This window comes from Archocentrus centrarchus, chromosome 17 (genome assembly GCF_007364275.1).
Source record: "Archocentrus centrarchus isolate MPI-CPG fArcCen1 chromosome 17, fArcCen1, whole genome shotgun sequence".
Classification (NCBI taxonomy): domain Eukaryota; kingdom Metazoa; phylum Chordata; class Actinopteri; order Cichliformes; family Cichlidae; genus Archocentrus; species Archocentrus centrarchus.
Genome location: NC_044362.1, coordinates 26951997 through 26975328, shown reverse-complemented (window position 1 = coordinate 26975328; position 23332 = coordinate 26951997). Strand labels below are relative to the sequence as shown.

The following is a 23332-nucleotide window of genomic DNA, read 5'->3' as shown; positions in this document are numbered from 1 at the left end:
TCCCTGGCTGCTCCAGTCTGCATGCCAAAGTATCCTTGGGCAAGATACTTAATCCCAATTTGCTCCTGGTTCCAATCACTTCCATGACCACAGGTGTATAAAACCAAGCACCTAGGCATGCAGACTCCTTCTGCATCATTTGTGAAAGAATGGGTCGCTCTCAGGAGCTCAGAGAATTCCAACATTGTACCCTGATAGGATGCCACCTGTGCAACAAGTCCAGTAATGAAATTTCCTCACTACTAAATATTCCACAGTCAACTGTTAGTGGTCTTATAACAAAGTGGAAATGATTAGGAACGACAGCAATTCGGCCACAAAGTGGTAGGCCACGTAAAATCACAGAGCGGGGTCAGCGGATGCTGACGCGCATGGTGAACAGAGTCAGTCGCTGAAGACCTCCAAACTTCATGTGGCATTCAGATTAGCTCAAGAACAGTGTGTTGAGTGCTTCATGGCAGCTCCATCCAAACCTTACATCACCAAGCACAATGTAAAGCATCGGATGCAGCGGTGTAAAGCATCGGATGCAGTGGTGTAAAGCACGGCGCCACTGGACTGTAGAGCAGTGGAGATGTGTTCTCTGAAGTGACGAATCAAGCTTCTTGATTCAATGGCTGAGTCTGTGTTTGGCAGTTGTCAGGAGAACAGTACTCATCTGGGGGATTATAGTGTGGGGTTGTTTTTCAGGAGTTGGGCTTGACTCATTAGTTCCAGTGAAAGGAACTCTTAATGCCTCAGCATAACAAGACATTTTGGACAATTTCATGCTCCCAACTTTGTGGGAACATTTTGGGGATGGCCCCTTTCTGTTCCAACATGACTGCGCACCAATGCACAAGCAACGGACATGAAGACATGGATGAGCAAGTTTGGTGTGGAAGAACTTGACTGGCTGACACAGAGTCCCAACCTCAACCCGACAGAACACCTTTGGGGTGAATTAGAGCGAAGACTGTGAGCCAGGCCTTCTCATCCAACATCAGTGTCAGTGTCAAACTGAAGAAATTAGAATGACTAAAACAAGATACAGCAATGAAAACCATTTTAGGAAGATGTTGCCAAAATTGTGCAAAGCTGCCATCAGTGCCCATTTCTAACATTGAATTTTCCCCAAATGATCTCAAAATTCCCCCCAAAAGCATAAACAGAAATAAATTCTTGAAAGAAGGTTATTGTAATGCAGTCAATTACCGCTCCTCTTTTGATGATCTAATCTTGTTATACCCACTTCACTAAATTTGCATCAAACCAGCTGATGGGAAAAACCTGCTGATTGGAAAAAAAATATATTTCTTGAACTTTTGTATATTTGTCCAAAATGTGATCAAATTTTGGCTGGAAAAAATGGTTAATGCAATTCCCTCTGGTGGCCAATAGAGGTCTTTTAAAGTCATACGCTTTGTTACGAAAGCTCTTTGAATACTTGTGTTTAGACTACGTACGGCAAGATGACCTAATGTATTTAATTAAGAGTTCAAAGCTGCAGAGAACCCTGGATCATATGGGATTCATTAGTGTTAGGCAAGAATTAAATTTGCTTTCTCATACATAAATATTTGTTTTCATGTCTTTGAAAAAACAGCCTGGAGTCTGAATTTGTCACGTCCGATCTCATGCTAGTTTGAGCTGTTGTTTTATGGCAGATCGTGTTGATGAAGTGGTTCGTCACTTGTTTTTCTCAGCTGCCCGGCCCCTGCATACCTTTCACAGACATTAACAGTGATTTCTCTAAAAGCACAGAGTCATTTTGGTTTCGTTCAGAAATATTATTCCTGGCCAGAGGTGCGTTCTCTTTTGCAACACCCAAGGGTGACACAGCTGTGTAATACAACTCGCTTCAAGTATCAGAGGTAACTGTTTCAACATTGTTTCTGGTGTTTATTAACTGCGGGCTAATGTCTTTTTAAATCATATTTACTTGGGGAAATTATTTCAACTCCCAGAACTTTTCTTCTTAGCACAGTCCAATGAATTAGTGGGATTATAGGAGTTCCAGTTAATACAAGGAGGGTACTTTATCTCTAAATGACGATTATAAACTCCAGATTCTTGCTTGAGGTTATTTTCACAGCACATGAAACCAAATTTATTAGAGAAATGTGTGTGAGAGTGTATGAGTGTTTCTATAGCCTCTCTGGTTTGGAAATGAATCCAGATTTTGTTGCAGGGAAACACTCCTCCTTGTTAGGCTTCTTTGATTTTGTGTTGGACAGTATTGAAAATAAGATATTTTAAATAAAACAGGAATGCTTGTATTTAGTGTATTAGATGCCAGTGTTTGAATGAGAAACAAATGAGCTTAGATAGTTCAGTCTGCAGCAGTGAATAATCCTGAATAATCCCAAATAATCCTTTAAACTATATTTACATGGAATCTTGTTTCCACCACTTAAAAACATATAATTTTGCCAATCCAGAAATCAAAATTTCAGTTAAATTTGACTTACTAAGTCAAACGTATGAGGGAATAAATTGAAAAATTTAATTGAAATTATAAGATAATAACTCAAAACTAGTTCCAACGTAGCTTTGCCAGTCAGCGCTGTTGTTTTCAGTGGCAGAAACACACTTCCATAGATGTCAGACCAGTAAAAACTGTGTGGTGCAGTGAGATTAGATGTTACTTTGCAAACAGCAGAAACATCATCAAAAATTCCCAACAGCTAAAGCTAGCATGTCACAATTTGAGAGCAGTCTGAGTTAAGGAGGGTGGGCTTTGAAAAATAGTTGAAATGGTCCCCAGCAAATATGGAACAATATTGCTGCTTGAACTTTCCATCCCTCCTCATAAGGTTGTTATGGCAAATATCCAGCAGACAGAGAATAATGTTAGCATAATCATATAATCCATTTGATGGATGTACACTCTCTGATCAATTCTGATGATCATCAGTAAGAAAAATATTCTTGGGCTTAATTTTATTTGTTGCATTTTTTTTTTTGTTTGTGCAAACAATTTTGTTCTGAAACTTAATAGAGCAATATATTCTCACTATGCACTTTATTAGATACAGCTTGCTAGTGCTGGGTTGGACCCCCTTTTGTCTTCAGAACTGTCTTAATTCTTTATGGCATAGATTCGACAAAATGCTGAAAGCATTTCTCGCAGATTTTGGTCCATATTAACATCAAGACATCAAAGCATTTAAAAATACTAGCGGCTTGATACTCCCTGAAACTTTGTGTATGCACCTTGTGGTTGTTCGAGTGGACATTTGTGGTTTTGTGTGAGCCCAAGTTCTCTTACAGTTGGGATAAACTGCTTAATATTGGAACGAGACACCAAATACCTATTATGAGAGCTTTTCACCGCTCACATTGAACCCCAGTACACAATTTCATTGTACTTCTGGTGCAATGACAATAAAGTTTATTCTGTTCTATTCTACATGATGGCATCACACAGTTGCTGCAGATTTGTTGACTGCACATCCATAATGTGAATCTCCTGCTCCACGATGTCCCAAAGGTACTCTATTGGATTGAGATCTGATGACTGCGGAGGCCATTTGAGTCAAGTGAACTCATTGTCATGTTCAAGAAACCAGTTTGAGATGATCTTTGTGGCATGGTGCATAATCCTGCTGGAAGCAGCCATCAGAAGATGGCACATTGCGGTCATAAAGAGATGGACATGGTCAGCAACAATACTCAAGTAGGCTGTGCCAGTTAAATGATGCACAGTTGGTACTAAGGGGCCCAAAGTGTGCCAAGAAAATATCCTCCACACCATTACACCACCAGCAGCAGCCTGAACTGCTGGTACAAGACAGAAGAATGGATCCATGCATTCCAAATTCTGACCCTACCATCCGAATGTCACAGCCTAAATCGAGACTCTTCAAACCAGACAACATTTTTATAATCTTCTGTGTGAATTATAGCTTCAGTTTTCTGTTCTTAGCTGACAGGAGTAGCACCTGGTCTGGCTTTCTGCTGCTGTAGCCCATCTGCTTCTAGGTTCAGCATGTTGTGCATTCAGAGGTGTTTTTTTCCATACCTTGGTTGTAGCACGTGATTATTTGAGTTACTTTTGCCATACTATCAGCTTAAAGCAATCTGGCCATTCTCCTCTGACCTCTGATGTCAACAAGGCATTCTCGACCAGAGAACTGCTGCTCACTGGATATTTGCTCTTTTTTGGACCATTTCCTGTAAACCCTAGAGATGGTTGTGTGGGTTGTGTAGATCATCAGTTGCTGAAATACTCAGACCAGCCCATCTGGTACCAACAATCATGCTACGTTCAAAGTCACTTAAATCACTTTTTGTCCTCATTCTGGTACTCCCTTTGAACTTCAGCAGGTCATCTTGACTATTTCTACATGACTAAATGTATTGAGTTGCTGCCATAGGATTGGCTGATCAATTATTTGCGTTAATGAAGTGTTGAACTGGTGTACCTAACAGTGAGTGTAAGCCCAATACCTACTCTCTGTTTAGCTCTGATTTTGGTCTTCACCACCTTCCTGGGGAAATATCTGGCCCTTGAGCTGCTAAGTGGTCTACTGTCTTCAAATCTAATCACGCCTGCCTCTTTTTTGGTCCTCAGGAGGTGGTGTTTAGTGTATTTTGTAGTGCAGCAGGCTGTAAAACCAAAAACAATGATTGACTCAACAAATCAAAGCTGCTGGGTAAGGGCAGAGCTGGTAGTAATCCTCTGTTTGACTTCTTCCACTTTTACACATTATCATTTGATTTAGTTTTAATGTGAAAAATATCAGCGAGTGCAGTTTAGGGCATGTTGCTTGATCCAACTTTTTAAAGCTCTGTTGTCTTTTGTTACAATATAATTTAAAAGATGAATGCACATTCATAAAGGATAACATAATAAAGCTAGCAGAAGAAAATGGATGGATGGATGGATGGATGGATGTTTATTTCCCATGAGGTCTTCAGCAGGAGGTTGGCGCACAAGCAGCAAGGGATCAGAGCAGAGAGTGATTAAATCAGTGCAACAGCCATAAACAATATCCCAGCAAACAGATTGGTAAATAAACTCAGCAACAAAGAGGAACTGTCCTCGAAGAAGGACAAAGTTATGTCAAATTAAAAGTGTACTTCTTACAGAGCCTGTAGTCACTGCCAGTAGCAACATGATGTACTGTTTTTTTGCATTAGTTTGTGTTGGGACGTGCACACTAAAGAGAGAAACAGACTCAATGCAGAGGGAGTTGTTGCAATAAAGTTTAAATATTATTACTGGGAGCCACCTAAGACTAACAGACAAGCATAACAAATATAGCAGTAAAATTAAAGAGATCTGTCAAGATTAATGATGCCTTGCAGAATTTGCAGAGCAGACTTGTGCAGCTTTCCACGTTTTATCCAGTCCCAGAAGAAAATCAATTTACATTTTAAAGTTTTTGTTAAAAAAAAAAAAAAAACAGGAAGGAAAAAGGAGTGTTTTGAAGGTGGCAGAGGGTCTGCTGAAATTGCAGGAAGAAATGTTGAATTAAAAGAATTGTTTCGAAATTAATACTCTTGTTAAAAGTATTAATATGATGCATATGTTGATGTGCTTTTTTTCCTTTATTGTGTGAATCTCTGTCATATTCATTCCCCTGCATGTAAGTGCAAGGGAATGAATGAGGCAGAGAGATATGACTCAAAAGTTCAGTCCTTTGGGGAAAGCGGTTGTTACTTATCCAAGCTGTTATTCAGTAATACATTCACTGCCATATGTGGAATTAGACACACGCATTTCTTTCTGTTGATGCAGTTAATAAAGTTTTTCTCCACACATTGTAATTACTGTGTAAAGCTTCCACTGTGAGGTTTAACATCATCACGTCTTTGTTAGGTCTGTAGAAAACACTCGCCTAAGACAAAGGTAGAAAATCATTGAAACCTAACCTCCACATTGAAGCTGTGAGTGAGTCTCAAATGGTTTAAGAAACAGGCCTCAATCCACACACACAGACCTTTCCGACATCAGATCAAAGTTGCCTGTTTACAACCATTTCTGTAACTTCCCGAAACCGATAATGACACTGTGATTGGCCAGCTGTGCGAAGCTGAGAAATAAACCAGGCTTCACTCTCAACTCTCTTTTAGATGTTACGCAATTATTCCTGTCATTTTAGTGTGAACACTCAAGTGCAACAGTATGAGTCTCTTCCAGAAAATTCACCATTATCTCTCTGCATCTCCACTGTGGCTTCCTTCATTTTATGAATGCTGGCTGCCTTAGTGTTGCCAGTTTAAGCAGCTGTAAACACTTCCGACTTCCTTTTTTTTTATTGATTGTGTATGTTTTCCTAGCTCACACACTGGGATTTATTGCTCATATTCCTACAACTTCTGTATTCACTTTCTTTGTTTTTGTCAACACAGAGGACACAGCCAGCTTGTTTGAAAGAACTTGATTGGATTTGTCACTGGTTTCTGGTGTCACAGTATATTTAAAAGGTAAACCTACTAGCACGCCTTAGATAGAACAGCTGGTGCACTGCTACAAACTGTGAAGAAATTCAGTGAAACCTAGTTTGAAATCAAATTCAATATTGCATTTAGAGGTGGGGTATACAGCCACAAATTATATCAAAATATTTCAAGGAAATTTGCAGTAATTTTATATATATGACGATATAGAAAAAATATCAATGTTTTATCAGTAATTGCAGCTTACAGGCATCAGCATTTATTGTGCAAACAAGATGAAGGGCTTTTCTATCCTTTTTTTTTCCAGTGAGCTACTGTCACTGATGTCAGACTACCTAATTCAATGTGATTCTATTGCCACAAGGTGCCAGCAGTAGCAGCAGCATTATAGTTCTGTAACAGTGCCACAGTATAAGCCAAATGTAAGCACAAAAGTAGCCTGGGTAGTGTTTGCAATGGAAATTTTAAGTGAAAGTATAATAAAGCATAATTTCTTAATGCTTTAGTTTAACAGCAACAATAACTTAAAAGTTAACTAATTTAAACTTGCAGGAGCTGCACAATATTATCACATAATAAAACTAAAAAAACATTTTCTACCTGAGATGTTGTATTTTGGGTTGAGCTTTTTAACTATTTTCTTGAAGCCCTTCTTTACCATCACATAACCCAGGGGTCAGCAACCCGCGGCTCTGGAGCCGCATGCGGCTCATCCAGGCTTAATCTGCGGCTCTGTGCGGCTCGTGGAAGTAAATTATAAGTCTCCAGTTGAAGTGCATTTTATTTTTGTCAGTTCGGTTTTTGTTGTAGTTTTAAATTGGAACATTATTGTGATCTTGAAATATTAAAATAAAATCATTTTATTTATTTATTTATTTTAGTTTCTCAATATACTCGCGGTAGCCGCTACCGGCTTCTGCTAGTATTTGCGGCTCTCACTGTTTTGTTTTCCATGTAAACCGGGTTCAAATTGCTCTTTCCGGATTACAGGTTGCCGACCACTGACATAACCACATCTGTAATTTCCATTCATGTGCTCTTCCTGTCACATGATTGTCGGTTAGGTCATTTGTTTACTTTTGGGTTGCACATCGCCACCAGCTCGTATCTTCTCCTTGACTGCCTTCATAGCCTGGTTGTACTCAACTGTGTTTTAGCATCAAGTGGTGAAACAAGTTTGTTGTTTCCACCTTGAGCAGAATTGTTCTTCCAAATTATTGAAGTAGCTCTTGCACGTTTGGGCTCATGTTGTTGCTGTACGTGCTACAATGTCACTGATATCGCAAGTTGACGGTATGATATGGCACAACCAGTAAAAGACAACTTTAGAACAGCGTACTACTCATCAGTATGTTGCACTTTTGGACTTTTTCTTATTTTTTGTAATATATACTGTTACAGTTGTGGACGCTCATATTAAATGTGGCCAAAGTTTTAAATAATGAGGACAGTGGATGTACAAGCAATCGATGTGAACCAACAGCTCAGTCTTCAGATGGCTCTAAACACTCTCAGACAGGGTTTTCTACTCTTGTCTCTGTATTATGTAAAAGAAAGACAAGAACTAGACAGCTCTCAGCTCTTGCTGTGAGCATAGAAGCTCCACCCACCTGCTGTTCAAACCTTCTGTTTCCGAGGGGCAGCCAATCAGAAGAAAGCTGGCTTAAAGTGAGTGTGGCTTTAAAAGGTCAGAACCTAAAGTGACTTATTTCAGACAGTGGATGAACTGAAGGGCTGCACCAGCACCCAGTAAAAGATCAATAAGGATTATTTTGAACTGTGAATCATGCAAAGCACAATTGGGAATCCTAACATCCATCAGCATGTTCGCAGGGAAAATAGACCGATGTTTGCGACAGACCAAAAAAAAAAAAAAAAGGTGCCTCCAAGGAAGCGATGCCATCCTTTTTTTTGGAAACTTTATTTTATTGTTTTGGTTTAGAAATTCTTATCTACATTATCTCACCGAGTAGATTACATCATAGTAGAAGTGAGAAAAAAGAAGCTCAAATGTGAGTGAAGGAGGCTGTAACATGCAGATTTTTTTTCCTGCAGATATGCTGATGGATATCAGGATTCCCAATTGTGCTTCGGTAAGAAATTTTGTTTGTGTGTTTGTGGTGTGATGTGCATGCAGTAACCTGTTATGTTGTAAACTGGTCGGATTTTTTATTGCATAAAAGAGTGCTGATTGCTCAGTCTGCCAGCTGATTGAGCCACTCGGTCTGTACACCCAACCCAACAAGGAAAAATGTAACTCAGAGGGGACAGCATTGACTTCAGCTTGTCATTCGGGTGAACCACAGGTGCATGGGACTCAAATAGACTTTCCTCTAGACAGTCCTCTTTTATGAAGTGCTCTGCAAACCCAAACATTACGGTGAATAGCTGCATTTTTCCATTTCTCTGCAGCTAGCCAATAATGAAGAACCACTTGCTGTTAAGAGACAGAGAGTATTGCACTCTGCTGCTAGATTTATTGTTGTTTTTTTAATACTATTTTTAATTTTCATAAAGTACACCAAGGCTAGTGTGTGTCAGATTTATCTAAGAATAAAAAAATAAATCTCAGGAACACCTTTGATGAATGAAATGCTGAATGACCAATTGCACTGAGTTAACATCATAACTATCTTGTGATGAAACTTGTCCCAACCCCAAAGAAATACCAAACAAAAAAAAACCAAAAGAACATTTTAAATTCTTCTTCACATCTCAACATTTCCAAAGATACAGAATACATCAGGCTGAACGGCTGTGACAAATGTGCAGAATATTTCCATTTGATGATAAGATGATTTAAAAAAAACATTAGGTGTGAACTGAATGGGGTAGCACATGCAAAAATATAAATCTTATGCGGTAAATGTGGCACTCCATAAAACCTTGGTGTAATTATCATATCAGTGAAATGAGCAGATGAAACAGGCTGACACTGATGAATAGGCTGATTTTTAAAAACACTGAAGCCAATGAAAGGGAAACTAAAGTGGTAAATTGTTTAAGGAGATGAAGATGCCAGCAAAACTGAGGCTATCCCAAACATAACTGCATAACTTTGTCAAACTGTTTATTCAGTTAACTGTAATAGATGGACTATATTGCTAATAATGTAATGAAACCAGATTTATATAAAAACAAACTTTAAATTCACGGCTTTGTAGTCTTGGAGCTGCGGGTTCTTCACTCACTAACTCTCCCATGACATCATGTGGAGGAGTACAGCATTAAGGGCTGGAAAGTGTTGCTTGATGTAGCCCTGACCGATCTACTGGCTGAAATACTGATGGTTCACCAAACATCAGCTACAATAAACCACTAGATGTAAAACATAATCTGTTTTCACAGGGTTGCTCAGACCAAATACCACCCAAAATTTGTTTGGAAAGACACACTGGAGTCAGTCAGTACCCACCATACCAGAATAAGTCCATTGCAGAAAAGTTTTAACAGACGCCTCGTGAAGCTGCTCATATTTCAAGGCGCTGGCAGACCAGGAGTCCAAGTTGGGTCCATAGGCGCTGCTGCTGCTGGCCCTGCTCTATCTGGTCCATGGGCGCTGCTCACAACATCTTGTGGTTTAGACTGAGCCGCTGTCATTTCCCTGGAATTTCCTGCCATCTGCACTCAGACAAAGTTTCTCACAGATCCACACCTGCTTGTAAAGGTTTAGGTCTGCCAAGAGGAGCAGCATAGGTGAATGGTGATGGAGGGAAAGGCAGGGACTAATGTTTTTAAAGGTTTGAGCTTAAAAGTGAGAGAAGAAAAATGAAATGTGAATTGATGCTGCAGATGCTGAAAGATGAAATGGCATATCTTAACACTTGCCTAAGAAAGAATTTGCTGGAGGTCTTAGGCCAAACAGGAATTTTATCATAGTGTGATGCTGTATTCATGTCATTAAGAAACTCAGAATTTTGACTGCCAAACCTCTTGTGCTGTTGTTTCTCACTCATCACTGCAGATTTATGCTGCCATTCCACATTCTCCTGTTGCATTTGGATTTGTTTTGGTTGCAGAGGAGACCCATAATAAAAATGCTATTAATAGCTACTGTGTGTGAGTGTAATTTGAACCGAGTGTAATAAACTTGAGGTTGTTATACTGCAGAGTTGCAACTGTAAAATGTTAGTGTTTGCTTGCTTCTGTCCATACTTCCATACATTGTGCATCAAGTTGGATATGACAGAGCTTTAAGGAAAATCACTTAATTATGATTCTGCCTATCTAAATCAAAAACCACAGACTGTATATAAAAGATGGACAAAACTATTAAACTTACATTCTCTCTAATGGGCAGCAGGAGGTGATGACTCTGACTGCAAAGTGTTTGTATAAAAGTCTATGGGAAAATGGCCCTTGAGCACCCTGGTTCACTCACCTAAGTAAACCCTTTCCTGATGTGTTGATGATTTCAAGTTGCTAGTTTCAAGTCTTATCAGAGACATTGCGGTGTTCGTTTTATAAGTTATGGTCCTTGTTAGTCTCCCGAAGGATTTTAAAGAAAGACAATGGGTTGGGCCTACATTGGGATTGACAAGTTGCTGCCTTAGGAGTGTGTAGTTTCCCTCAGTTTCACAGTCACATGTACCCTGCGCTCCTGATGTCTGGTTTCTAAAAGCTCATCCATCTTTTTATATGGACTCTGTGCACAAAAATACAAAAGCAAACATTTACATTATCAGATAATAGCAAGCCTGACTTTAAAGCCTGTATTGTCACAATCAATTCTCACTTATGAGCAAATTTCTTGAAATTATGAGCTACTAAGTCATAATTATGGTACAAGTTTTTCTTTGTTGTTCTTTTGATTACTCTGAGCTTCTGTACAAAACTAATGATTCTGGCTGGGACTCAAAATCTGCTTTCAATCTGTGGGTGAAATCACAGACAGCTGTTAAAAAAAAATTACTGATAATTACAAGTAGAAAGCATACGCTATGTATAAAAGATAGAGTTAGCTACTGTAGCATCATCCATTGGTTTGAGGATTCCCATTTTCAAGACCTCCATTTAGCAATTTGGCCATGTTTGTTTGTTTTTTATGCTAAATGACACATGCGTGGCATGTTCTTCTGTAGTCTGTGGAGGATTATAATGTACAAAATAAACTTCCTGTATTTATGACTTAATGACTGAGGCCATAAATTTATCATGGCTGCAGAGAGCCCATAGATATCTGAAAAAACTGCACTTGTGAATGCAGGAGTCTCCCACTGCTGGCCATTAGAGGGTATGCAGATTTAGAGTTTTGTCCATGTTTTATACACAGGCTATGGTGCTAAATCTAAAACAGATAAAACAGTGAATTGTATAATGCAATGAGATCATGGAAAATCTTGTCTCCACTAGTAACAGGGCATTCGGGAGTTATTTGCAGCACCAAAATGTTCTTGAAAGCACACCAAATAAAAATTCCTGATCTTTTAATGTGTAAATAATGTTTATTTTAAAGGTTTTACTACTCAAAACAAAATCAGAACAGGGGAGTCAAACTACAGTGACAGTAGATGACAGAAAGTAGCTCTGCATTGAAAGAACAAATAACTGCACATAAATTACGTCAACAGTACAGATAAAATAATTAGTTGTTTGAATTTTTCTCCATTTTATTTCTCCTTCTTTGTATTTTCCCCTTCGTTGGTGCACCTCCTCAAAAGAGACAGTAGAGGAAACACTGGAAAGTGTGCTGATCTCACATCTTTGCTCCTCAAACAAACAGGCATTTTATTATGTTTTAGTTTTCAAAATATCATTTCCTGCTCTGTCTCTGTGTGTGTGTGTGTGTGTGTGTGTGTGTGTGTGTGTGTGTTTTCCACACTTAAACAGTGAAGGTGACTGCTCATTGCTAGCTTATAAAAGACTGAAATTAGATCATTCTAGTATGCAGATATGTAATTCAAAATAAAACAAAAGAACAAAATCCCTCCTGTTTATCCAGTAAAATAGACTTTAGTTTGGAGGTGCAGTAAATTGCACCTTTCAAAAAGTCCTGTCTGGGCTATTAAATGTCTCAGTGCACAGGAAGGATTACTGTGAATAAAGTCAACAGTAATTTAAACCTCTTATTAAGATGACATATATGAATTGTGACCCAATAGCAAATCCTTGTGTTCTGCAACACCAGAGGGTATTATTCACCTGCTCCCACTGAGCTTACTTTGACCCACCTCTCAAAATCTTTTGGCTTCAGTCACACAACAAACTGGACTGGGGTGTTATGGAATTGGGAGTGTTACATAAACGTGACTGAATATATCAAAATCAGGGAGGGGATTTTACCAATGAGTCAGATTTTTACCAGCCACAGTCATCACGTCAGAAACTCAAGGCAAATGGGGTCACAGCACAGTGAGCTGAAACGCTCTCAGGAATGGATCCAGAACTTTGTTAAAGCTTTTCAACTTCAGACCAGCTGCAGGTCATTATACAGTTAAGTTTCAGTTACCAGCACAGATGATGGACATTAGTGACTTGGCTTTTATGTTAAATTAAGTTCACCAGTGCAAAGTCTGTAACTAGCAAGACTCACGCTAAACTTACATTTCAAATCAGAGTTATTAATGAAGAAACTGTGCATCAAATTAAATGAAAAACAAATGTTGATATTCTGTCGCTTTGGTTCACATCATAAAAACTATTAAAACGTTTAAAAGCAAAATTGTCTGTAGCTATTGTCATGGCCGGGGAGGAAACAGGCGAGGAATGGCTGACACGAAGGACTCCAGAAGTCAGCGTAACTTAAAAGGGATTTATTTAAGCAGGGGAAAAACAAATACAAAAATCTTGGAAGGGAGACGACGGTCAAACACAGGGAACACACGGGCACACAACATCAACGACGCGACAAGGAACACATGGAAACTGAGGGCTTAAATACACACTGGGTAATCAGGGCAAGAGGAAACAGCAGGGAACAACAGGTGAGGCAAATGAAACTAATTACACAGGGGAAGCAAAGCTGAACACAAAGCACAGGAAAACCAGACTGTCAAAATAAACAGGAAGTGACAAACCAAGGAACATACTGACTAAACAACAGGCACAGACTCAGGACAGAGACGCAGACATATCACAACACTAGGAAACACAAGACATCAACCTACTGGGAGGACACACTCAGGAAATAAACTAACACAAAACGCTGGGCCAACGGCCCAGGACATGACAGCTATGGTGGTGACTCAGTGAGGCTTTGCGATCGATGTTTGACGTGGGTTTAGCCCTGTTAATTATTAACATTATTATAGTGATAACAACAGATAAGGTCAGTTTTCAGGTTTTTTATAAAAAATTTTTTAACTATGAAGATCTTAAATTTGTAGAAATGTTCCTGAGCTTAATTGACACAATGTTAGCTCAATATAACCTACCTAACTTGTCTGCAAACCGTACTGGCAGAGCGGCAATAAAACTTGGAAAAAGTGTGACCAACTGGAAACGGACAACATTTGCCTTCAAAGTGAAAGTTGTGCCTTACCACTGCAACTGACACATTTCAAAAGGTACAACTTTTACTTTGAACACAAATGTTCTTTGTTTTTGGTTTGTGTTGCTTTCCACAGTTTCACTATTGCTCAGCAAGTAGTTTGCAAGTATTTGTACACAAGTCGGTCTCTTCCATGCAGACTACATGTGACCGCAGCAACCTGCTAGCGACCAAAGCAATCACGAGGAGGTTTTTGGTATATCACCGTAAATCTCTTTGCAACCAACTTTTCATCTGGTCAGGGAATAAACATTTTTCCGTAGCGATGGTGGTTTTTAGGCCTCCAGGCTGGCATGAATGGGGCTTTAGCAATCAGTTTCACAGTAACTGCCAGCAGCCTTCAGCAGCCACTTGCCAATCAGTCAGGAAATGTATATCTTTCCCAACCAAAGCCAGTTTGTGATTTACTACGTGTATTTTTGGGTTATTTGAACTGGAAAGCTAAAACTCTTCTAAATGCTAACACAAAGTTCATAGCACATATCTATAGTAATACAAGGTGTGATCAAAAAGTGTTGCTACTACTCCTATAAAAAGTAAATAGCCATCCCTGATTTGAATTAGGCTTTTATTCCATTCAAGACTGTCTCCTTGTGCAGCACGGCATCACTTCCAGTGTTCGGTGAAGTCCTGCTCTGACCATGTGCAAATGTGAATCTTTCATTATGTCAAAACAGCAACCCTTCAATTTGAAAATTAATTTTGGGAATGAAAGTCCACAGAGGTGAGTAATCAGGTAAAGTTTTACAGGTGTAGATTTTCTTTTTTTAAAAAGTGCTTCAGGATGTTACAGGAGAACTGAGCATTGATATTCGGGCCCTGGGTGATGAATTCCCTGAACACAATGCTGGTGTTTCCAACAAAGCAGTAACCATGATCGTGCTCGAGCTCCTGACCTGATGCACTGTCTTCACTGCCTGTGGGCTCACAAAATTTGAGATGACCTTGAATGAAAATGCAACCAAATTTAAGTCAGGTGTGACCTTTTTTTTTTTTTTTTTTTTTTTTTTAGAGGCATAGTCTTGTAGATTAATTATTTAATAAGATAAATACACATGAAGTTAATTTTCTACCACAGCTGATGGATTTCTTTAACAGCGCCACAGCCAGACTGCTTGCCCTTTTCAAGTTCCCTTTGTTAACGTGTAGTCTGTTATTTGGAGCTTGTTTCCACATTGGTTGTCTTTGTTGGTTGTGAAGATGTTTGAAATCTCTTGGTTTGTCTATCTACATGTGTTTTCTAAGGTACCGAGCTTTCAGGGCTGCTATAGCTATCCCAGTCTTGAGAGTATTTCTATTTTAAATAACACTTACCTGGATCTTTATTTTTTGATGGATGGTTTCATATTTTTCCTTCCAGCTGCAGATTCTATATATGTGGGGATGGAAGACTAATCGACTCCTCTGTTGGGGTCTTGTAGTGCAGCTTTACATTCCTTCCTTCAGTTTCAAGCTGTGTTTCCAGACATTGGTGTTTTTGTCACCAGGACCGGCCTCTTCTTTCAGCAGTGCCTACAAATTTAGACATGACTGAGTGTCTTAACTGGCGTCACTGTTGAATTTTGTCATGGCACTGTTGCAGCTTCACATTGCTCTCCTTTATTCAGCTGACTTGGATGCTATATGGATTTATACTTGCATGGAATAAATGTATTCAGCACCTTTTTCACACTGAATTGGCTGTGAGAACCCGACTGGCACATATATTGGACAGAAATGAGATGCCAACTCTCCTCATCAGGGGCACTGATGTCCCCAGACTGGAACTTTGGCATGACCATACCTTCCACAGGTGTTTCTGCACCTGCTTCATCTTCTAGTTTAGCTCTGACTTTCTGTTTGAGGTCTAGGTCAACATAAAGCGCTCTAGTTCAAGCCAGTTCAATTTTCATGTGTCATTCGGTCTTCATGCTAAAGTCCAATTACAGCATAGGCTTTCAGAACGACATTTTTTGACATGGTGCTCATATTTGGCAGAAAGCGTCAGCTGTCTGTGCTTTCCAAAACCTCCAAAACACAGTTCTTGTAATATGTTTTAAAGTGGGACAACACAGTGGCTAAGGTTTGGTTAGGTTTGGGAACAATTGTGGTTGTGGTTAACCTCTCAAGCCCTTGGCTATTTTCCTTTTTTTTTAAATTTCCACCTGAAAAAACAGTCAAATTCAGTCAGTAACTGATGCAATACTGTGAGGCCAAAATGAACATCCTTGGGGTTAATACATTACAGTGTCCCTAATGCCGGGTTCAGACTACACAGTATTGGCAGGAAAATAAACTGACCAGAGACCCATAGATGCAACCAATGTTGTATCTTGGGTGTCTTCCAATGTCCTGATAAAGAGACTAGTATTTGTTTCAGCATTTGTCAGTAAAGCATTTTCTTAAACACTTTTCCTCACACTTCACAAAAATGAAAAACAGGCTAAAGAATAAACATTGCAGGTCTGTAAGCTATAATTTGTTCCTGACTAACATGCAGTCTGTTACCAATAAAAACATAAAGTGTAGGAGAACCACTAAAACAATGACAACCAGTTTTGTACTTGATGGTGTATGTATTTTTGTACATGTAGATACACTGTTACAGGAGTTTGTTTGTTTGTTTTGTAATTTCCTGATTTATTTTGTAATCCATGTTTGACTTTCAGTCTAGTTTGTTCAACTTCTGTCCTTAGTCGGGTTTCCCACCAGTTTCCTTTCACACCTGATCTCAATCAAGTCACTTAATACCTGCCTTCACAGGACTCTGTGCAGTCCTATGAAAAACCAAGTTCACCCTGTGATTGAGTAGCTTCTAGAACCATCTTTAGCAGCAGTGACTTGAAGTAATAATTTTCTGTATGACTTCACCAGTCAGGCCCTCTCTTTACATGGTCGACTCAATGACCGGAAGGCAGCCAGGTCACCCCTCCACCACTGTGCTTGACAGTTGGCATGAGGTTCTTATGCTTATGTTATAGTGTGTTTAATTTTCACCAAACATGGTGCTGTACATTATGCCCAAACATCTCCATTTTGGTCTTGCCTGTCCAAAGGACATTGTCTTGTGGTTTGCTCAGATGCAATTTTGTAAACCTAAGCTGTGCTGCCACGTTCTTTTTAGAGAGGAGAGGCTTTCTCCTCAAACTCTCTGACAATGGACTAATGGGAGGACAGCGCTATATGCACACACAGAGAAGGGCAATCGGGGAAGTGGAGACAGCTGGGGAAAATTAGACATGGCTAAACAAAATCATAGGGGACAAGAAAAGGGAACTAAAATTAGAAGCAAGGCATGAGGGACATCTTACTATCAAAACAAAGCAGGGAGTGAGATGAGATAACTAAACGTGGAAACAGAGACACACAAATGCCCATAATACAGGAGAAATGACACAATAGGATGGAACGCTGAGGGAGAACTAAACTCTAAAGCAACCAGGAACTAGAAGACTAAATACTCTGGGGAAAAGTACATGAAGTAAATATAAACACTAAGTAAACCAAAAATCAAATAGAATATTTAAATAACTAAAACTTGAAAGACCACAAAGTCAGAAACATACACCTGTTTACTCCAGACCAGCAAACTACCAGACTGCTTTTATAGAGGTGTTCACACTTGCTGAAGTTAATCAGGTACATTTTATTAGCATCACTTGGCTGCTACTTACCCTCTTAACCCCTATGGAAGCCGTAAGGGTGTGCTTAGTTTTTCACAGGACTTCATATAGTCCCCGTGCTCTGGCATCTTGCATTTGGCCCTCTTTTCTGTGCTGATTTTTAGTTACTTCTGACTAAAATCCCACCAGAGGCTGAATCAAAAAAGTTAAGTGACAGTTTAGTTTGAGACTCCAAAGAAGTTCGGTGCTCATGTTTGAAGTTTGTGAGTTGGATTTTTCATTACGTCAGTGTTTAAGTTCATAGCTCACGATGGCCAGCAGCATCAATTTCTGTTTAAAAGTTCTTGAGACTGTTCTCAGTATTAGTTACTTGGTTCTTGGTTTTGGAAAAGGGTATCATTCACCTCTAATCACAACAGTGTGCCTCTTTATGCAGCTCTACGGTGTCAGGTCAGCAGCTTCAGCTCAGGTGTCTTCCCTCAATAAAAATAAATCTTTTCCCTGTTGAAGCTGAAGCAGTTTGACAGCTCGTACTGATGGGAAATTTTTACAGTTGGCAGATCAAAAACAGAAGGTTTTGCTCCTATTTTAATTCACTTTTACCCATAAAATACTTTGTCTTTAGAGGAACTTTTCTGTTTTTTCTTTAGCAGTCAGACATAGACTGGCCTCCCTAACAGGAAACCTGCCCCCAGCAGGTAGGACTGTAGTCTGAAACCTATTTATTGGAATTCATGTATTTCTTGTATGTGTCTTCTGAAGGGTGTCTTGCTGAGGATAATGAACAATTATCACTGTAAATATATATGTAAAAGGTGCCAGCTGGTCCCTTAGTGGCAGATATATCAGCACAGCTATTAAAGCAGTTTTCTTTGCTGTCTTCTGGGGTAAAGAGGCAAATAAACACTGAGGTTTGGGAGAGCTGCAGAACTCCTGGAACCTTGTCTGTCTTCACACTTTCTGTGTCAATAATGGAACAGGGGATGTGTGTAGCGCTTTTCAATAGATATTTGGTAGCTCCTGTGGATATTTCATTTGCATCCATTTGGCAGATGTTAAAGTATATATATTTAACGTCTGTGAAATCAAGCTTAAAGTAGTAAATTGAAGTTTTTTGTTTGTGCACATAGTATCACAGCTGGAGCTGGATTAATAGGTTTGAGAGTTTAAAAAACCAGTGTAACAAATTTATTTGTGAATGTTTACCATAAATATTTTGGCAACTATGTGTGAATATGCTTATTTCATGACCAAAGAGATTCCATGTATATCTGTCAGCTTGGCTATGTTACCCATGAGCAAGCACAGAACAGAACTGACATCACTAACAATAAAACATCACTAACAATAAAACAATAAAACAATAAAACTGACAATGATTAAGTCAGGTACAGCAAATAAATAAACACTATCTTATCTTATCTTATCTTAAATGATGGAGGCTTGAAGGCCGTCTGTACTGCTTAATCAGTGTACCCTATAGGAGCTAGGAATGGAATGGATAAAAGTGTATTGGCAGAACCTTTAGCTGAATTTAGCCTGCCTGAGCTAACACTGTACTCATTACAGGAGAACTGAGACTGAGCTATGTTAGAGCATTAGTGATTCTGTTCTACTGTATATTTGCCATTTGAAGGTGTTCAAATATTGTAAAGTAGTGATTTTTTTTTAATAGCCTACTGTTATATATGGTGTATATATGCCATACAACATTCAAAATATCAGCAAGGAATGAATAAAATTAACTTTTTTACTAGATGACTAGAAAAGTTTCACTGAAGTCACATTTTATGCTTTTGAAAAATTTGCATACATTTTGGACAGAAGTAATGAGAAACAGATGCCTCAGTCTGTAGAGAAATTGCATAATATTTACAAGGTTACTAGTTTGTCTTTCTCTGTTTGTTTGCAAACTCCTGCTACATAATCAGGAATTGAGCAACCAAAACTGGCACACAGGTTCATCTTAGGCCCCTGAATTTTCTTCTATATATCAGATATTATGATGACATCACATTGCCTAGCAACCATTCACTAACAAGCTGACATGAGCCATTTGTAGCATTTACACATATGCCATGTTATAAAAGTGTTGTATAATCTCAATTTCATAACAGTAACATCTAATTTATATCCACAAAACTTTCATTATTCATGATATATAGTGACATCCTCAGGTTGACTAGCAGCCACCTAACAAAGGCCTAAAATCCCTGACACCTGCAACATGGGCGATGCTACTTATAAAAACATATAGCTGTGGAAAGTAAAGAAGTTTATTTGAATCTTTAGTGCACTCCCTTGTATGAGTATATCGTAAATTTCCAAGGTGTGAATGTGTATGACTGAAAATAAAGCAGGAAGCTGTTAGAAAAACATAAATTTGCCTTTCCAGTTTCCTCTGGACAAATATAGGCTAATGACCTGAAAGTACAGTAAATTAAGATTTATTAGCACACCACAAGCCCACAAAATTGGTTTTGCAGGATTAACGTATTTTGAAATTGGAGGCTCTGAGGCGCAAATTATTTAGAGAAGTGTAAACTCTCAGCCTCCGGCCAACTTTCACTGTTACTGGGATGCTGGTCTCTCATGTCCATTATAAAAACACAAGTGACAGTTGTGAAACTAGTTCAAATGTTTTCTTTAATGCAGAGGCAGCCACATTAATGAGAGTTTATTTTCCTGCAAACATATTATCCTAACCCAAAATATACTGATACTCTGGGGATTTCTACATGTATTTTTCTAATACAGCAACTAAGATTTACAACACTTAATTCATCTCCAACTTGTAAAATCTTGCATGATTCATATAAAAGTGTACTATAAAGTGTCCGGGTTACTAATTAGAATTCAAACATACCTTGAAATGAATAATGCAAATTCTATATGCCTCAGAGATGCGACTTTGTTTTGATTTACTGAGGTAAACAGCAGATTTTGAACATCTGCTGAGTAGCAAGATGGCGCCAGTGTGTTCGGCAGGCCGTCGACCTCTCGTTACTTTGTTTTTATTGTTTTCATGTTCAGTATTGTGCGCTGAGTCTCTGCTTGTATATGATCGCCAATCTCTCCTGGACATTCAGCTTCGAGCCGAAAGTTTAGGTGTAATTGATTATGGTGGACACGATACTCTGCCCCCACACCTATTGAGTGTTCCAACTCCCCTCTTCCGGGCATTGGATTTGTGCTCTCGGCGAAAGCGCCGCCGTTACCGTGGCAAGCGTGGTGGACAGCTGGTGAAACTCAAGGGCTGCCTGGCACGCTCGGCCCCCATGGTTCCAGTAAATAACGGATTGCTGTTTTCTATGCCACGGCGTTTTCTGGATCCGATCGACACTGGCCTGCTGCTCGTCTCTAGCGTGGATAGGTGCACCCTGTCATGTCCCCCCTGCTTCTCTGGGCTCCGCCAGCGCGGAGTTAACCCGAGGAATCTGAAGACACTACCTCGGGTCCCTCGGTCTGCTAAGCCACAGGCCGCGGCCCCCGTTAGGTTCGGCTTGGTTAACGCCAGGTCTCTGGCAAATAAAACCTTCATTGTAAGGGACTTCATCACTTCCAGTAGCCTGGATTTTCTCTGTATAACAGAGACCTGGATCGAGGCTGTTGATTCCAGTGTTTTTGTGGAGCTTTTACCGTCTGGATTCTCCTACTTAAGTTCCCCTCGGACTTCCAGACGCGGAGGAGGAACGGCAGCTGTTTACAAGAACAACTTCAAATGTAAGCCACATCATATACCATCCTCAAGCTTCGAGGTAACTTTATTTGAAGTGAATTGTTCTAACCCAGTGCTGTGTGCCGTCGTCTACCGTCCCCCGAAATTTGACAAAGACTTTCTAGGTGAATTTTCTGATTTTTTATCAGGTATAATGACTGAGTATGATCATGTGCTTATACTTGGAGATTTTAATATTCATGTATGTTGTCCTGCGAAACCGATGGCGAAGGACTTTCTTACTCTTATAGACTCTTAATTTGGTGCAGTGGGTGACTGGCCCCACACATGAACATGGTCATTCATTGGATCTTATTCTCTCTTATGGCTTGCCTGTGACTGATCTAGAAATAGGTGATAATATTATCTCTGATCATATGCCTGTTCTGTTAAATGTTGTTCTATCTGCTGCCACAGTTAAACCTCTCCTTCCCGCTGGTCGGTGTCGAGTTTTTAACTCTTCTGCTCTTGCACAGTTTTCTGCTGCCTTTGAGCAGCTTAACGTTCCCTCTGACTTAGATACAGAGCAACTAAGTCTCTGGTTGGACGGATCTTGTAAGTGTATCTTGGATGCTGTAGCACCTAAGAAAATCATGCAGTCGAAAGTAAAAACTGATCCGTGGCTTAATGACAAAACTCGCACCGCCAGGCGGGAATGCCGTAAGGCTGAACGTAAATGGAATAAGGACAATTTGCAAGTTTCCTTCCAGATCCTCAAAAACTGTTGGCGACACTACCAGAACACCGTCAAGGAAGAAAAAAGGGAATACCTATCCAAGATTATTGTGTCCCATCGTGATAACTCACGTATGTTGCTTAAAATGATTGATTATGCCCTTAATGCCCCGCAGCCTGCCTGTGTAGAGGCATGTCCTAAACCATGTGATGATTTTCTGCACTTTTTTAAAGATAGGGTAGCTGCTGCAAGAGCCCTTATTTAACCACCTATTTATGATCCTTCCTGTATGGCTCCTTATCCAGCCCTGTCTGAAAAATTTGAATCAGTGAATCTGACTTTTTTAAAGGATATAGTCGAACATATCAAGCCATCAGGTTCTCCTCGTGACCCTGCTCCCCCTCAGTTTCTTAAGGAGCATAGGACAGATTATTCTTGACATTGTAAACAACAGCCTGCTGTCAGGTACAGTTCCTGCGAGTTTTAAGCACGCTGTGGTGCAACCTCTTCTTAAGAAACCCGGCCTTGATCAAACAGTTTTAGCTAATTTTAGACCTATTTCTAAGTTGCCTTTTATCTCCAAAGTTTTAGAGAAAGTTGTTTCCACTCAGGTTACGTCCTATCTAGACGAACATAACATTGCGGAAGTTTTTCAGTCAGGTTTTAAGGCCCTGCACAGTACGGAGTCTGCGTTATTGCGAGTTTTTAATGATATTTTCAGGGCAAATGATGCCGGGGAGCATGTTGTTCTTGTTCTCCTCGACCTAACTGCAGCATTCGACACAGTGGACCACAGTATTTTATTAGCTCGTTTACGAACCCAGTTTGGCTTCAGTGGCACCGCATTAGAATGGCTTAGGTCTTATCTGGCAGACAGAACCATGTCTGTAAGGTTAGCCAATTTTGAATCTTCATCTGCTCCCCTACTTTATGGGGTCCCTCAAGGCTCAATCCTCGGTCCCCTGCTCTTCTCACTTTACTTGCTCCCATTGGGCTCAATACTTAGAAAACATGGGATCTCCTTTCACTATTATGCAGACGATAGCCAGATATACATGCCCTTAAAAAAAGGTACTCACACGATTAAGCCGTTATTGCTGTGTCTTGAAGACATTAAGGCATGGTTGGCCTTAAATTTCCTAAATTTTAATGATAAGAAGACTGAGGTAATGGTGTTTTGTCCCAGTGGCTCCTACGCAACATCTTCCATTGACCTGGGGCCCTTGGCACCTTATTTAAGGCAGACCGTCTCAAACTTAGGTGTAAAAATTGATAGCGACTTTAAAATGGATTCCCAGGTCAGGGCAGTGGTTAAGTCCTGTTTTTACCATCTTAGGCAACTGGCAAAGATTAAACCGATCCTTTCAAAACCACATTTTGAAACAGTGATCCATGCCTTCATTACATCTCGGCTTGACTACTGTAATGCTCTTTACCTTGGAATTAGTCAATCCTCCCTT

General features: G+C 39.6%; 1 protein-coding gene across 5 annotated transcripts in view; it reads left to right on the top strand.

Moving 5' to 3' along the window:
- Positions 1–23332, top strand: part of glis1a (GLIS family zinc finger 1a) — a 63154-nt gene that overhangs the window by 2459 nt on the left and 37363 nt on the right. For 3 of the 5 annotated variants that reach the window (XM_030752465.1, XM_030752463.1, XM_030752468.1), the window contains one exon: positions 8443–8480. The exons of the other annotated variants lie outside the window; for them this stretch is intronic. The gene's annotated coding sequence lies outside the window, so the exon portion shown is untranslated. The remainder of the gene's footprint in view (positions 1–8442; positions 8481–23332) is intronic. 5 annotated transcript variants of the gene reach the window in all.